This window comes from Pimephales promelas, chromosome 17 (genome assembly GCF_988280905.1).
Source record: "Pimephales promelas chromosome 17, fPimPro1.hap1.1, whole genome shotgun sequence".
Lineage (NCBI taxonomy): Eukaryota > Metazoa > Chordata > Actinopteri > Cypriniformes > Leuciscidae > Pimephales > Pimephales promelas.
The window spans coordinates 2,464,414-2,480,634 of NC_142785.1; the positions used below are offsets into that span (position 1 = coordinate 2,464,414).

The following is a 16,221-nucleotide window of genomic DNA, read 5'->3' on the forward strand; positions in this document are numbered from 1 at the left end:
TAGCCCCTTCCAGAGCTGAGATATCGAAACTCAAAATTTCGGCCCGAAAAAAAAACGACAGTGGTACCCCTTACGGTTTTTTTTGGGGCGAAAAATTAAGTTTCTCCAATCTTCCCAAATTCTAATAGAGGGCCATGAGACTTAGACCTGAGTGCAAAAATAGAGGCTCTAGCCCCTTCCAGAGCTGAGATATCGAAACTCAAAAATTCGGCCCGAAAAAAAAACGACAGTGGTACCCCTTACGTTTTTTTTGGGGGCGAAAAATTAAGTTTCTCCAATCTTCCCAAATTCTAATAGAGGGCCATGAGACTTAGACCTGAGTGCAAAAATAGAGGCTCTAGCCCTTCCAGAGCTGAGATATCGAAACTCAAAAATTCGGCCCGAAAAAAAAACGACAGTGGTACCCCTTACGTTTTTTTTTTGGGCGAAAAATTAAGTTTCTCCAATCTTCCCAAATTCTGATAGAGGGCCACGAGACTTAGACCTGAGTGCAAAAATGGAGGCTCTAGCCCCTTCCAGAGCTGAGATATCGAAACTCAAAAATTCGGCCCGAAAAAAAAAACGACAGTGGTACCCCTTACGTTTTTTTTTTGGGCGAAAAATTAAGTTTCTCCAATCTTCCCAAATTCTGATAGAGGGCCATGAGACTTAGACCTGAGTGCAAAAATTGAGGCTCTAGCCCCTTCCAGAGCTGAGATATCGAAACTCAAAAATTCGGCCCAAAAAAAAACCGACAGTGGTACCCCTTACGTTTTTTTTTTGGGCGAAAAATTAAGTTTCTCCAATCTTCCCAAATTCTGATATAGGGCCATGAGACTTAGACCTGAGTGCAAAAATGGAGGCTCTAGCCCCTTCCAGAGCTGAGATATCGAAACTCAAAAATTCGGCCCGAAAAAAAAACGACAGTGGTACCCCTTACGTTTTTTTTTTTGGGCGAAAAATTAAGTTTCTCCAATCTTCCCAAATTCTGATAGAGGGCCACGAGACTTAGACCTGAGTGCAAAAATGGAGGCTCTAGCCCCTTCCAGAGCTGAGATATCGAAACTCAAAAATTCGGCCCGAAAAAAAAACGACAGTGGTACCCCTTACGTTTTTTTTTTGGGCGAAAAATTAAGTTTCTCCAATCTTCCCAAATTCTGATATAGGGCCATGAGACTTAGACCTGAGTGCAAAAATGGAGGCTCTAGCCCCTTCCAGAGCTGAGATATCGAAACTCAAAAATTCGGCCTGAAAAAAAAAACGACAGTGGTACCCCTTACGTTTTTTTTTTTGGGCGAAAAATTAAGTTTCTCCAATCTTCCCAAATTCTGATAGAGGGCCACGAGACTTAGACCTGAGTCCAAAAATGGAGGCTCTAGCCCCTTCCAGAGCTGAGATATCGAAACTCAAAAATTCGGCCCGAAAAAAAAACGACAGTGGTACCCCTTACGTTTTTTTTTCGGGCCGAATTTTTGAGTTTCGATATCTCAGCTCTGGAAGGGGCTAGAGCCTCCATTTTTGCACTCAGGTCTAAGTCTCATGGCCCTCTATCAGAATTTAGGAAGATTGGAGAAACTTAATTTTTCGCCCAAAAAAAAACCGTAAGGGGTACCACTGTCGTTTTTTTTTCGGGCCGAAATTTTGAGTTTCGATATCTCAGCTCGGGAAGGGGCTAGAGCCTCCATTTTTGCACTCAGGTCTAAGTCTCAAGGCCCTCTATCAGAATTTGGGAAGATTGGAGAAACTTAATTTTTTGCCCAAAAAAAAAAAACGTAAGGGGTACCACTGTCGTTTTTTTTTCGGGCCGAATTTTTGAGTTTCGATATCTCAGCTCTGGAAGGGGCTAGAGCCTCCATTTTTGCACTCAGGTCTAAGTCTCATGGCCCTCTATCAGAATTTGGGAAGATTGGAGAAACTTAATTTTTCGCCCAAAAAAAAAAACGACAGTGGTACCCCTTACGTTTTTTTTTTTGGGCGAAAAATTAAGTTTCTCCAATCTTCCCAAATTCTGATAGAGGGCCATGAGACTTAGACCTGAGTGCAAAAATGGAGGCTCTAGCCCCTTCCAGAGCTTAGATATCGAAACTCAAAAATTCGGCCCGAAAAAAAAAACGTAAGGGGTACCACTGTCGTTTTTTTTTTCGGGCCGAATTTTTGAGTTTCGATATCTCAGCTCTGGAAGGGGCTAGAGCCTCCATTTTTGCACTCAGGTCTAAGTCTCATGGCCCTCTATCAGAATTTGGGAAGATTGGAGAAACTTAATTTTTCGCCCAAAAAAAAAAAAAACGACAGTGGTACCCCTTACGTTTTTTTTTTTGGGCGAAAAATTAAGTTTCTCCAATCTTCCCAAATTCTAATAGAGGGCCATGAGACTTAGACCTGAGTGCAAAAATGGAGGCTCTAGCCCCTTCCAGAGCTGAGATATCGAAACTCAAAAATTCGGCCCGAAAAAAAAACGTAAGGGGTACCACTGTCGTTTTTTTTTCGGGCCGAATTTTTTAGTTTCGATATCTCAGCTCTGGAAGGGGCTAGAGCCTCCATTTTTGCACTCAGGTCTAAGTCTCGTGGCCCTCTATCAGAATTTGGGAAGATTGGAGAAACTTAATTTTTCGCCCAAAAAAAAAAACATAAGGGGTACCACTGTCGTTTTTTTTTCGGGCCGAATTTTTGAGTTTCGATATCTCAGCTCTGGAAGGGGCTAGAGCCTCCATTTTTGCACTCAGGTCTAAGTCTCATGGCCCTCTATCAGAATTTGGGAAGATTGGAGAAACTTAATTTTTCGCCCAAAAAAAAAAAACGACAGTGGTACCCCTTACGTTTTTTTTTTTGGGCGAAAAATTAAGTTTCTCCAATCTTCCCAAATTCTGATAGAGGGCCATGAAACTTAGACCTGAGTGCAAAAATGGAGGCTCTAGCCCCTTCCAGAGCTGAGATATCGAAACTCAAAAATTCGGCCCGAAAAAAAAAACGACAGTGGTACCCCTTACGTTTTTTTTTTGGGCGAAAAATTAAGTTTCTCCAATCTTCCCAAATTCTGATAGAGGGCCACGAGACTTAGACCTGAGTGCAAAAATGGAGGCTCTAGCCCCTTCCAGAGCTGAGATATCGAAACTCAAAAATTCGGCCCGAAAAAAAAACGACAGTGGTACCCCTTACGTTTTTTTTTTGGGCGAAAAATTAAGTTTCTCCAATCTTCCCAAATTCTGATATAGGGCCATGAGACTTAGACCTGAGTGCAAAAATGGAGGCTCTAGCCCCTTCCAGAGCTGAGATATCGAAACTCAAAAATTCGGCCTGAAAAAAAAAAACGACAGTGGTACCCCTTACGTTTTTTTTTTTGGGCGAAAAATTAAGTTTCTCCAATCTTCCCAAATTCTGATAGAGGGCCACGAGACTTAGACCTGAGTCCAAAAATGGAGGCTCTAGCCCCTTCCAGAGCTGAGATATCGAAACTCAAAAATTCGGCCCGAAAAAAAAACGACAGTGGTACCCCTTACGTTTTTTTTTCGGGCCGAATTTTTGAGTTTCGATATCTCAGCTCTGGAAGGGGCTAGAGCCTCCATTTTTGCACTCAGGTCTAAGTCTCTTGGCCCTCTATCAGAATTTGGGAAGATTGGAGAAACTTAATTTTTCGCCCAAAAAAAAACCGACAGTGGTACCCCTTACGTTTTTTTTTTTGGGCGAAAAATTAAGTTTCTCCAATCTTCCCAAATTCTGATAGAGGGCCATGAGACTTAGACCTGAGTGCAAAAATGGAGGCTCTAGCCCCTTCCAGAGCTGAGATATCGAAACTCAAAAATTCGGCCCGAAAAAAAAAACGACAGTGGTACCCCTTACGTTTTTTTTTTGGGCGAAAAATTAAGTTTCTCCAATCTTCCCAAATTCTGATAGAGGGCCATGAGACTTAGACCTGAGTGCAAAAATGGAGGCTCTAGCCCCTTCCAGAGCTGAGATATCGAAACTCAAAATTTCGGCCCGAAAAAAAAACGACAGTGGTACCCCTTACGGTTTTTTTTGGGGCGAAAAATTAAGTTTCTCCAATCTTCCCAAATTCTAATAGAGGGCCATGAGACTTAGACCTGAGTGCAAAAATAGAGGCTCTAGCCCCTTCCAGAGCTGAGATATCGAAACTCAAAAATTCGGCCCGAAAAAAAAACGACAGTGGTACCCCTTACGTTTTTTTTGGGGGCGAAAAATTAAGTTTCTCCAATCTTCCCAAATTCTAATAGAGGGCCATGAGACTTAGACCTGAGTGCAAAAATAGAGGCTCTAGCCCTTTCAGAGCTGAGATATCGAAACTCAAAAATTCGGCCCGAAAAAAAAACGACAGTGGTACCCCTTACGTTTTTTTTTTTGGGCGAAAAATTAAGTTTATCCAATCTTCCCAAATTCTGATAGAGGGCCATGAGACTTAGACCTGAGTGCAAAAATGGAGGCTCTAGCCCCTTCCAGAGCTGAGATATCGAAACTCAAAAATCCGGCCCGAAAAAAAACCGACAGTGGTACCCCTTACGTTTTTTTTTTGGGCGAAAAACTAAGTTTCTCCAATCTTCCCAAATTCTGATAGAGGGCCATGAGACTTAGACCTGAGTGCAAAAATGGAGGCTCTAGCCCCTTCCAGAGCTGAGATATCGAAACTCAAAAATTCGGCCCGAAAAAAAAACGACAGTGGTACCCCTTACATTTTTTTTTGGCGAAAAATTAAGTTTCTCCAATCTTCTCAAATTCTGATAGAGGGCCATGAGACTTAGACCTGAGTGCAAAAATGGAGGCTCTAGCCCCTTCCAGAGCTGAGATATCGAAACTCAAAAATTCGGCCCGAAAAAAAAATGACAGTGGTACTCCTTACGTTTTTTTTTTGGGCGAAAAATTAAGTTTCTCCAATCTTCCCAAATTCTGATAGAGGGCCACGAGACTTAGACCTGAGTGCAAAAATGGAGGCTCTAGCCCCTTCCAGAGCTGAGATATCGAAACTCAAAAATTCGGCCCGAAAAAAAAACGACAGTGGTACCCCTTACGTTTTTTTTTTGGGCGAAAAATTAAGTTTCTCCAATCTTCCCAAATTCTGATAGAGGGCCATGAGACTTAGACCTGAGTGCAAAAATGGAGGCTCTAGCCCCTTCCAGAGCTGAGATATCGAAACTCAAAAATTCGGCCCAAAAAAAAACCGACAGTGGTACCCCTTACGTTTTTTTTTGGGCGAAAAATTAAGTTTCTCCAATCTTCCCAAATTCTGATATAGGGCCATGAGACTTAGACCTGAGTGCAAAAATGGAGGCTCTAGCCCCTTCCAGAGCTGAGATATCGAAACTCAAAAATTCGGCCCAAAAAAAAAAACGACAGTGGTACCCCTTACGTTTTTTTTTTTGGGCGAAAAATTAAGTTTCTCCAATCTTCCCAAATTCTGATAGAGGGCCACGAGACTTAGACCTGAGTGCAAAAATGGAGGCTCTAGCCCCTTCCAGAGCTGAGATATCGAAACTCAAAAATTCAGCCCGAAAAAAAAACGACAGTGGTACCCCTTACGTTTTTTTTTTGGGCGAAAAATTAAGTTTCTCCAATCTTCCCAAATTCTGATAGAGGGCCATGAGACTTAGACCTGAGTGCAAAAATTGAGGCTCTAGCCCCTTCCAGAGCTGAGATATCGAAACTCAAAAATTCGGCCCGAAAAAAAAAACGACAGTGGTACCCCTTACGTTTTTTTTTTTTTGGGCGAAAAATTAAGTTTCTCCAATCTTCCCAAATTCTGATAGAGGGCCATGAAACTTAGACCTGAGTGCAAAAATGGAGGCTCTAGCCCCTTCCAGAGCTGAGATATCGAAACTCAAAAATTCGGCCCGAAAAAAAAACGACAGTGGTACCCCTTACGTTTTTTTTGGGGCGAAAAATTAAGTTTCTCCAATCTTCCCAAATTCTGATAGAGGGCCACGAGACTTAGACCTGAGTGCAAAAATGGAGGCCCTAGCCCCTTCCAGAGCTGAGATATCGAAACTCAAAAATTCGGCCCGAAAAAAAAACGACAGTGGTACCCCTTACGTTTTTTTTTTGGGCGAAAAATTAAGTTTCTCCAATCTTCCCAAATTCTGATATAGGGCCATGAGACTTAGACCTGAGTGCAAAAATGGAGGCTCTAGCCCCTTCCAGAGCTGAGATATCGAAACTCAAAAATTCGGCCCGAAAAAAAAACGACAGTGGTACCCCTTACGTTTTTTTTTTTTGGGCGAAAAATTAAGTTTCTCCAATCTTCCCAAATTCTGATAGAGGGCCACGAGACTTAGACCTGAGTGCAAAAATGGAGGCTCTAGCCCCTTCCAGAGCTGAGATATCGAAACTCAAAAATTCGGCCCGAAAAAAAAAACGACAGTGGTACCCCTTACGTTTTTTTTTTGGGCGAAAAATTAAGTTTCTCCAATCTTCCCAAATTCTGATAGAGGGCCACGAGACTTAGACCTGAGTGCAAAAATGGAGGCTCTAGCCCCTTCCAGAGCTGAGATATCGAAACTCAAAAATTCGGCCCGAAAAAAAAAAACGACAGTGGTACCCCTTACGTTTTTTTTTTTGGGCGAAAAATTAAGTTTCTCCAATCTTCCCAAATTCTGATAGAGGGCCATGAGACTTAGACCTGAGTGCAAAAATGGAGGCTCTAGCCCCTTCCAGAGCTGAGATATCGAAACTCAAAAATTCGGCCCGAAAAAAAAACGACAGTGGTACCCCTTACGTTTTTTTTTTTGGGCGAAAAATTAAGTTTCTCCAATCTTCCCAAATTCTGATAGAGGGCCACGAGACTTAGACCTGAGTGCAAAAATGGAGGCTCTAGCCCCTTCCAGAGCTGAGATATCGAAACTCGAAAATTCGGCCCGAAAAAAAAACGACAGTGGTACCCCTTACGTTTTTTTTTTGGGCGAAAAATTAAGTTTCTCCAATCTTCCCAAATTCTGATAGAGGGCCATGAGACTTAGACCTGAGTGCAAAAATGGAGGCTCTAGCCCCTTCCAGAGCTGAGATATCGAAACTCAAAAATTCGGCCCGAAAAAAAAACCGAGAGTGGTACCCCTTACGTTTTTTTATTTTGGGCGAAAAATTAAGTTTCTCCAATCTTCCCAAATTCTGATAGAGGGCCATGAGTCATAGACCTGAGTGCAAAAATGGAGGCTCTAGCCCCTTCCAGAGCTGAGATATCGAAACTCAAAAATTCGGCCCGAAAAAAACCCGACAGTGGTACCCCTTACGTTTTTTTTTTGGGCGAAAAATTTAGTTTCTCCAATCTTCCCAAATTCTGATAGAGGGCCATGAGACTTAGACCTGAGTGCAAAAATGGAGGCTCTAGCTTTTTCCAGAGCTGAGATATCGAAACTCAAAAATTCGGCCCGAAAAAAAACCGACAGTCGTACCCCTTACGTTTTTTTTTTTGGGCGAAAAATTAAGTTTCTCCAATCTTCCCAACTTCTGATAGAGGGCCATGAGACTTAGACCTGAGTGCAAAAATGGAGGCTCTAGCCCCTTCCAGAGCTGAGATATCGAAACTCAAAAATTCGGCCCGAAAAAAAAAACGACAGTGGTACCCCTTACGTTTTTTTTTTTTTGGGCGAAAAATTAAGTTTCTCCAATCTTCCCAAATTCTGATAGAGGGCCATGAGACTTAGACCTGAGTGCAAAAATGGAGGCTCTAGCCCCTTCCAGAGCTGAGATATCGAAACTCAAAAATTCTGCCCGAAAAAAAAAACGACAGTGGTACCCCTTACGTTTTTTTTGGGGGGGCGAAAAATTAAGTTTCTCCAATCTTCCCAAATTCTGATAGATGGCCATGAGACTTAGACCTGAGTGCAAAAATGGAGGCTCTAGCCCCTTCCAGAGCTGAGATATCGAAACTCAAAAATTCGGCCCGAAAAAAAAAAGAGAGTGGTACCCCTTACGTTTTTTTTTGGGCGAAAAATTAAGTTTCTCCAATCTTCCCAAATTCTGATAGAGGGCCATGAGACTTAGACCTGAGTGCAAAAATGGAGGCTCTAGCCCCTTCCAGAGCTGAGATATCGAAACTCAAAAATTCGGCCCGAAAAAAAAAAACGACAGTGGTACCCTTTACGTTTTTTTTTTTTGGGCGAAAAATTAAGTTTCTCCAATCTTCAAAAATTCTGATAGAGGGCCATGAGACTTAGACCTGAGTGCAAAAATGGAGGCTCTAGCCCCTTCCAGAGCTGAGATATCGAAACTCAAAAATTCGACCCGAAAAAAAAAGACAGTGGTACCCCTTTTTTTTTTTTTGGGCGAAAAATTAAGTTTCTCCAATCTTCCCAAATTCTGATAGAGGGCCATGAGACTTAGACCTGAGTGCAAAAATGGAGGCTCTAGCCCCTTCCAGAGCTGAGATATCGAAACTCAAAAATTCGGCCCGAAAAAAAAACGACAGTGGTACCCCTTACGTTTTTTTTTGGGCGAAAAATTTAGTTTCTCCAATCTTCCCAAATTCTGATAGAGGGCCATGAGACTTAGACCTGAGTGCAAAAATGGAGGCTCTAGCCCCTTCCAGAGCTGAGATATCGAAACTCAAAAATTCGGCCCGAAAAAAAAAAACGACAGTGGTACCCCTTACGTTTTTTTTTTTGGGCGAAAAATTAAGTTTCTCCAATCTTCCCAAATTCTGATAGAGGGCCATGAGACTTAGACCTGAGTGCAAAAATTGAGGCTCTAGCCCCTTCCAGAGCTGAGATATCGAAACTCAAAAATTCGGCCCGAAAAAAAAACGGCAGTGCGACAGACCCTTAAAAAAAACGACAGACCCTTACTGTTTTTTTTGGGGCGAAAAATTAAGTTTCTCCAATCTTCCCAAATTCTGATAGAGGGCCACGAGACTTAGACCTGAGTGCAAAAATGGAGGCTCTAGCCCCTTCCAGAGCTGAGATATCGAAACTCAAAAATTCGACCCGAAAAAAAAAAGACAGTGGTACCCCTTACGTTTTTTTTTGGGCGAAAAATTAAGTTTCTCCAATCTTCCCAAATTCTAATAGAGGGCCATGAGACTTAGACCTGAGTGCAAAAATAGAGGCTCTAGCCCCTTCCAGAGCTGAGATATCGAAACTCAAAAATTCGGCCCGAAAAAAAAACGACAGTGGTACCCCTTACGTTTTTTTTTTTGGGGCGAAAAATTAAGTTTCTCCAATCTTCCCAAATTCTGATAGAGGGCCATGAGACTTAGACCTGAGTGCAAAAATGGAGGCTCTAGCCCCTTCCAGAGCTGAGATATCGAAACTCAAAAATTCGGCCCGAAAAAAAAAAACGAGAGTGGTACCCCTTACGTTTTTTTATTTTGGGCGAAAAATTAAGTTTCTCCAATCTTCCCAAATTCTGATAGAGGGCCATGAGACTTAGACCTGAGTGCAAAAATGGAGGCTCTAGCCCCTTCCAGAGCTGAGATATTGAAACTCAAAAATTCGGCCCGAAAAAAAACCGACAGTGGTACCCCTTACGTTTTTTTTTTGGGCGAAAAATTTAGTTTCTCCAATCTTCCCAAATTCTGATAGAGGGCCATGAGACTTAGACCTGAGTGCAAAAATGGAGGCTCTAGCTTTTTCCAGAGCTGAGATATCGAAACACAAAAATTCGGCCCGAAAAAAAAAAACGACAGTGGTACCCCTTACGTTTTTTTTTTGGGCGAAAAATTAAGGTTCTCCAATCTTCCCAAATTCTAATAGAGGGCCATGAGACTTAGACCTGAGTGCAAAAATAGAGGCTCTAGCCCCTTCCAGAGCTGAGATATCGAAACTCAAAAATTCGGCCCGAAAAAAAAAACGACAGTGGTACCCCTTACGTTTTTTTTTGGGGGGCGAAAAATTAAGTTTCTCCAATCTTCCCAAATTCTGATAGAGGGCCATGAGACTTAGACCTGAGTGCAAAAATGGAGGCTCTAGCCCCTTCCAGAGCTGAGATATCGAAACTCAAAAATTCGGCCCGAAAAAAAAAAAACGAGAGTGGTACCCCTTACGTTTTTTTTTTTTGGGCGAAAAATTAAGTTTCTCCAATCTTCCCAAATTCTGATAGAGGGCCATGAGACTTAGACCTGAGTGCAAAAATGGAGGCTCTAGCCCCTTCCAGAGCTGAGATATCGAAACTCAAAAATTCGGCCCGAAAAAAAAACGACAGTGGTACCCCTTACGTTTTTTTTTTTTGGGCGAAAAATTAAGTTTCTCCAATCTTCCCAAATTCTGATAGAGGGCCATGAGACTTAGACCTGAGTGCAAAAATTGAGGCTCTAGCCCCTTCCAGAGCTGAGATATCGAAACTCAAAAATTCGGCCAGAAAAAAAAAAACGACAGTGGTACCCCTTACGTTTTTTTTTTGGGGCGAAAAATTAAGTTTCTCCAATCTTCCCAAATTCTGATAGAGGGCCATGAGACTTAGACCTGAGTGCAAAAATGGAGGCTCTAGCCCCTTCCAGAGCTGAGATATCGAAACTCAAAAATTCGACCCGAAAAAAAAAAGACAGTGGTACCCCTTACGTTTTTTTTTTGGGCGAAAAATTAAGTTTCTCCAATCTTCCCAAATTCTGATAGAGGGCCATGAGACTTAGACCTGAGTGCAAAAATTGAGGCTCTAGCCCCTTCCAGAGCTGAGATATCGAAACTCAAAAATTCGGCCCGAAAAAAAAACGACAGTGGTACCCCTTACGTTTTTTTTTTGGGTGAAAAATTTAGTTTCTCCAATCTTCCCAAATTCTGATAGAGGGCCATGAGACTTAGACCTGAGTGCAAAAATGGAGGCTCTAGCCCCTTCCAGAGCTGAGATATCGGAACTCAAAAATTCGGCCCGAAAAAAAAAAAACGACAGTGGTACCCCTTACGTTTTTTTTGGGGGGAGAAAAATTAAGTTTCTCCAATCTTCCCAAATTCTGATAGAGGGCCATGAGACTTAGACCTGAGTGCAAAAATGGAGGCTCTAGCCCCTTCCAGAGCTGAGATATCGAAACTCAAAAATTCGGCCCGAAAAAAAAACGACAGTGGTACCCCTTACGGGTTTTTTTTGGGCGAAAAATTACGTTTCTCCAATCTTCCCAAATTCTGATAGAGGGCCATGAGACTTAGACCTGAGTGCAAAAATGGAGGCTCTAGCCCCTTCCAGAGCTGAGATATCGAAACTCAAAAATTCGGCCCGAAAAAAAAAAACGACAGTGGTACCCCTTACGTTTTTTTTGGGGGGAGAAAAATTAAGTTTCTCCAATCTTCCCAAATTCTGATAGAGGGCCATGAGACTTAGACCTGAGTGCAAAAATGGAGGCTCTAGCCCCTTCCAGAGCTGAGATATCGAAACTCAAAAATTCGGCCCGAAAAAAAAACGACAGTGGTACCCCTTACGGGTTTTTTTTGGGCGAAAAATTACGTTTCTCCAATCTTCCCAAATTCTGATAGAGGGCCATGAGACTTAGACCTGAGTGCAAAAATGGAGGCTCTAGCCCCTTCCAGAGCTGAGATATCGAAACTCAAAAATTCGGCCCGAAAAAAAAGAAACGACAGTGGTACCCCTTACGTTTTTTTTTTTTGGGCGAAAAATTAAGTTTCTCTAATCTTCCCAAATTCTGATAGAGGGCCATGAGACTTAGACCTGAGTGCAAAAATGGAGGCTCTAGCCCCTTCCAGAGCTGAGATATCGAAACTCAAAAATTCGGCCCGAAAAAAAAAAAACGACAGTGGTACCCTTTACGTTTTTTTTTTTTGGGCGAAAAATTAAGTTTCTCCAATCTTCAAAAATTCTGATAGAGGGCCATGAGACTTAGACCTGAGTGCAAAAATGGAGGCTCTAGCCCCTTCCAGAGCTGAGATATCGAAACTCAAAAATTCGGCCCGAAAAAAAAACGACAGTGGTACCCCTTACGTTTTTTTTTTTGGGCGAAAAATTAAGTTTCTCCAATCTTGCCAAATTCCGATAGAGGGCCATAAGACTTAGACCTGAGTGCAAAAATGGAGGCTCTAGCCCCTTCCAGAGCTGAGACATCGAAACTCAAAAATTCAGCCCGAAAAAAAAACGACAGTGGTACCCCTTACGTTTTTTTTTTGGGGGGCGAAAAATTAAGTTTCTCCAATCTTCCCAAATTCTGATAGAGGGCCATGAGACTTAGACCTGAGTGCAAAAATGGAGGCTCTAGCCTCTTCCAGAGCTGGGATATCGAAACTCAAAAATTCGGCCCGAAAAAAAAAAAAGACAGTGGTACCCCTTACGTTTTTTTTTTGGGCGAAAAATTAAGTTTCTCCAATCTTCCCAAAACTCTGGATTCTGATAGAGGGCCATGAGACTAAGACCTGAGTGCAAAAATGGAGGCTCTAGCCCCTTCCAGAGCTGAGATATCGAAACTCAAAAATTCGGCCTGAAAAAAAAAACGACAGTGGTACCCCTTACGTTTTTTTTTTGGGCGAAAAATTAAGTTTCTCCAATCTTCCCAAATTCTGATAGAGGGCCATGAGACTTAGACCTGAGTGCAAAAATGGAGGCTCTAGCCCCTTCCAGAGCTGAGATATCGAAACTCAAAAATTCGGCCCGAAAAAAAAACGACAGTGGTACCCCTTACGTTTTTTTTTTGGGTGAAAAATTAAGTTTCTCCAATCTTCCCAAATTCTAATAGAGGGCCATGAGACTTAGACCTGAGTGCAAAAATGGAGGCTCTAGCCCCTTCCAGCGCTGAGATATCGAAACTCAAATATTCGGCCCGAAAAAAAAACGACAGTGGTACCCCTTACGTTTTTTTTTTTTTGGGCTAAAAATTAAGTTTCTCCAATCTTCCCAAATTCTGATAGAGGGCCATGAGACTTAGACCTGAGTGCAAAAATGGAGGCTCTAGCCCCTTCCAGAGCTGAGATATCGAAACTTAAAAATTCGGCTCGAAAAAAAAAAACGACAGTGGTACCCCTTACATTTTTTTTTTTTTGGGCGAAAAATTAAGTTTCTCCAATCTTCCCAAATTCTGATAGAGGGCCATGAGACTTAGACCTGAGTGCAAAAATGGAGGCTCTAGACCCTTCCAGAGCTGAGATATCGATATCTCAAAATTTCAACCCGATAAAAAAACAAAAGGGGTACCACTGTCGTTTTTTTTTTTTTTCGGGTCGAAATTTTGAGTTTCACAAAACTCTGGCTTCTGGTAGAGGGCCATGAGACTTAGACTAGAGTGCAAAAATGGAGGCTCTAGCCCCTTCCAGAGTTGAGATATCGAAACTCAAAATTTTGACCCGAAAAAAAAAAACGAAAGGGGTACCACTGTCGTTTTTTTTTTTTCGGGTCAAAATTTTGAGTTTCTCTGATCTTCTTGAAACTGTGGATTCTGATAGAGGGCCATGAGACTTAGACCTGAGTGCAAAAATTGAGGCTCTAGCCCCTTCCAGAGCTGAGATATCGAAACTCAAAATTTTGACCCGAAAAAAAAAACGAAAGGGGTACCACTGTCGGGGTTTTTTTGGGTCGAAATTTTGAGTTTCTCTGATGTTCTTGAAACTCTGGATTCTGATAGAGGGCCATGAGACTTAGACTTGAGTGCAAAAATGGAGGCTGGACACGACAGTGGTACCCCTTTTGTTTTTTGGGGCTCATGATGCTTAATGCTGTCATCAAAGGCTCTGAGTGAGTATACGAAAGAAATGGATAACAAAATCTATTAAATGTTAAGTTGTAGTTTATTTGAATGATTGTAATTTCAAACGGAGAAATTACAACACATTTCTGAGTCTTGATTTCTGTGCATTTGCTGCAGAGCTTTTGTGGTGGAGCAGGACCAAGGAAAGATGATGGCAGCATTTGTTGGGGGAAAAAGGGTTTAGGGATTTTACTCAAATATAAAGTAAGGCTATTTTTAATACATAAATCAAATGACATTGTGCTGTTAAAATGACTGCTTTTGTGTAATGATTGTGAGCATTTTTGTAGGATCTGAAATGTCTGCAGACTGGCGTGAGCACTGAGGATGAGGAGCCCAGAGCTGCATCCTGGAAGTGGTGCCATGGATGAGTCCCTCCATCACTCCATCTGCACTTATGAGTTCCTCCATCTCTCCACCTGCCGTTATGAGTTCCTCCATCACTCCACCTGCCCTTACGAGACCCTCTATCACTCCACCTGCCCTTATTGCCTCAGATTGTGAAGCGCAGCAACAAGCTCCGGTACCAAAGCACAGTCCCCTCTGGTGAAGTCATCAGAATTATGCTGCAGAATGGGAACCGCTGTGTTGAGTCGGCAGTAGGATGTGGTGTTCAGCGGCTGTAAATACATGCTTGTAGTTTGAATAAAGCTTTGTGTCATGTGTTGTTTATTTTTTATATACATTTGTTTATTGTGATGGTTATTGATTACTTTTATTTGTTCTATTACTCATTTAGTCATGTTTCTTATTGTTGTCAGTATATAAAATATAATTATTTAATTAATGTATGCATTAATTCATTGGTTGACTGACAATTGAGATGTTTCACTGCATTTAGCAATATAAATGAATTCATGCATAACCTTCATATGACAAAACAAATTACATTTTGCTTGTTATATTAAATTATATTTTTAGTATATAACATTTATATAATTAAGTATTGGTCAGCATTTAATATTATTATTTTGTTTAAGTTTTGGGGTGGGCTAACAATGCAATTCATTCTGAGGTAATATTAATTTTTAAGGAGTGACACTTACATTTTTGGAGTATAAAATCAACAGTTTTCTCCAACTTCTTCGAGCAGCTGCCCGTCTCCTTTGTGCAGATATTACAAACGCAGAGGAAAACTGTTCTAGGTTGTGCTGTCAAGTTACTGATACTATGAAGTGTTAGTGCACCTGTTGCTCATATAATTTAAACTTATTACATGCAAGATCATGGAAAGATACTATAGTTTATATAACAATCATAATGACAAAACAGAAAATATCAAGATCATTGGTTTGTGTACATCATGATATGACATAAAATTATATACACAGAAAAAAAGAACAATAAAAAGGCTAAATATCTTCATTATAGTTCTTCATAATACATAAAAAAAATGTTGTTGTTGTTGTTAGTCTGAGGGATTGAAATGAGGTAAATTCATGAAGAAAAAGAGGAAAACTTAAAGGAAAAACTTTTTGGGTATAAATAAAGAAATTAACAACATAATCAAGAGATGATGATTTTGGGGTTTCTTGATAAAAAAAAAATCGTTATATATCGTTGGTCATATTAGTAGGGTTTAAAATATAACAACTTAAATCAACCCTAAATGTATTCACAAAATAAATGGGCAGTTGTTTCTTCAACAATACCACAACAAAATGAGCAAGTTTCATCAATATCAAGATATTTAAAGATAGATGAATTAAACGTATCGTTCATTATATTTTAAGGTGTTGCGCTTGTGATAGCGCGTAGTAGGTCACATGATAAAATCAACATGGCAGATGTCCGGTTCGCATTCCTACTCAATGTGATTTGGCTATAAAGTACCTACTCCTTTAGCATTTGATGAGTAAGTATTGAAATTAAGTACCTACTCATTGAGTATGCGGTTTGGAGCGCAGCCACTGAGATATTTATAATGGAATAAATGCTACTTGGGATCTCAATATCTCAGCTCTGGAAGGGTCTGGACTCTAGAGCCTCCACTTTGGCACTCAGGTCTAAGTCCCATGGCCCTCTATCAGAATCCAGAGTTTCAAGAAGATTGGAGAAACTTATTTTTTCGCACCAAAAAAAAAAAAAAAAAAAACGACAGGGGTACCACTATCGTTTTTTTGGGGGGGTCGAAATTTTGAGTTTCTCTGATCTTCTTAATAACTCTGGATTCTGATAGAGGGCCATGGGACTTAGACCTGAGTGCCAAAGTGGAGGCTCTAGACCCTTCCAGAGGTCCCATGGCCCTCTATCAGAATCCAGAGTTTCAAGAAGATCAGAGAAACAAAAAATTTCGCCCCCCCCCCCCCCCAAAAAAACGACAATGGTACCCCTGTCATTTTTTTTTTTTTGATGCGAAAAAATAAGTTTCTCCAATCTTCGTGAAACTCTGGATTCTGAGGGCCATGAGACTTAGACCTGAGTGCCAAAGTGGAGGCTGTAGACCCTTCCAGAGCTGAGATATTGAGATATTTATAATGACATAAATGCTACGTGGGGTCTCAATATCTCAGCTCTGGAAGGGTCTAGAGCTTCCATTTTTGCACTCAGATCTAAGTATCATGGCCCTCTATCAGAATACGAGTTTCTGGAAGATCAGAAAAAGTCCAAATTTCGACACGAAAAAAACG

At 41.2% G+C, this 16,221-nt stretch overlaps 1 long non-coding RNA gene across 1 annotated transcript; it reads left to right on the plus strand.

Moving 5' to 3' along the window:
• The first annotated feature begins 13,362 nt into the window (after positions 1 to 13,362).
• On the plus strand, positions 13,363 to 14,269 carry LOC148971025 (uncharacterized). The gene is made up of 2 exons (XR_016147158.1): positions 13,363 to 13,795; positions 13,882 to 14,269. It is a non-coding gene; the product is annotated as an uncharacterized LOC148971025 (long non-coding RNA).
• The last annotated feature ends 1,952 nt before the right edge of the window (positions 14,270 to 16,221 follow it).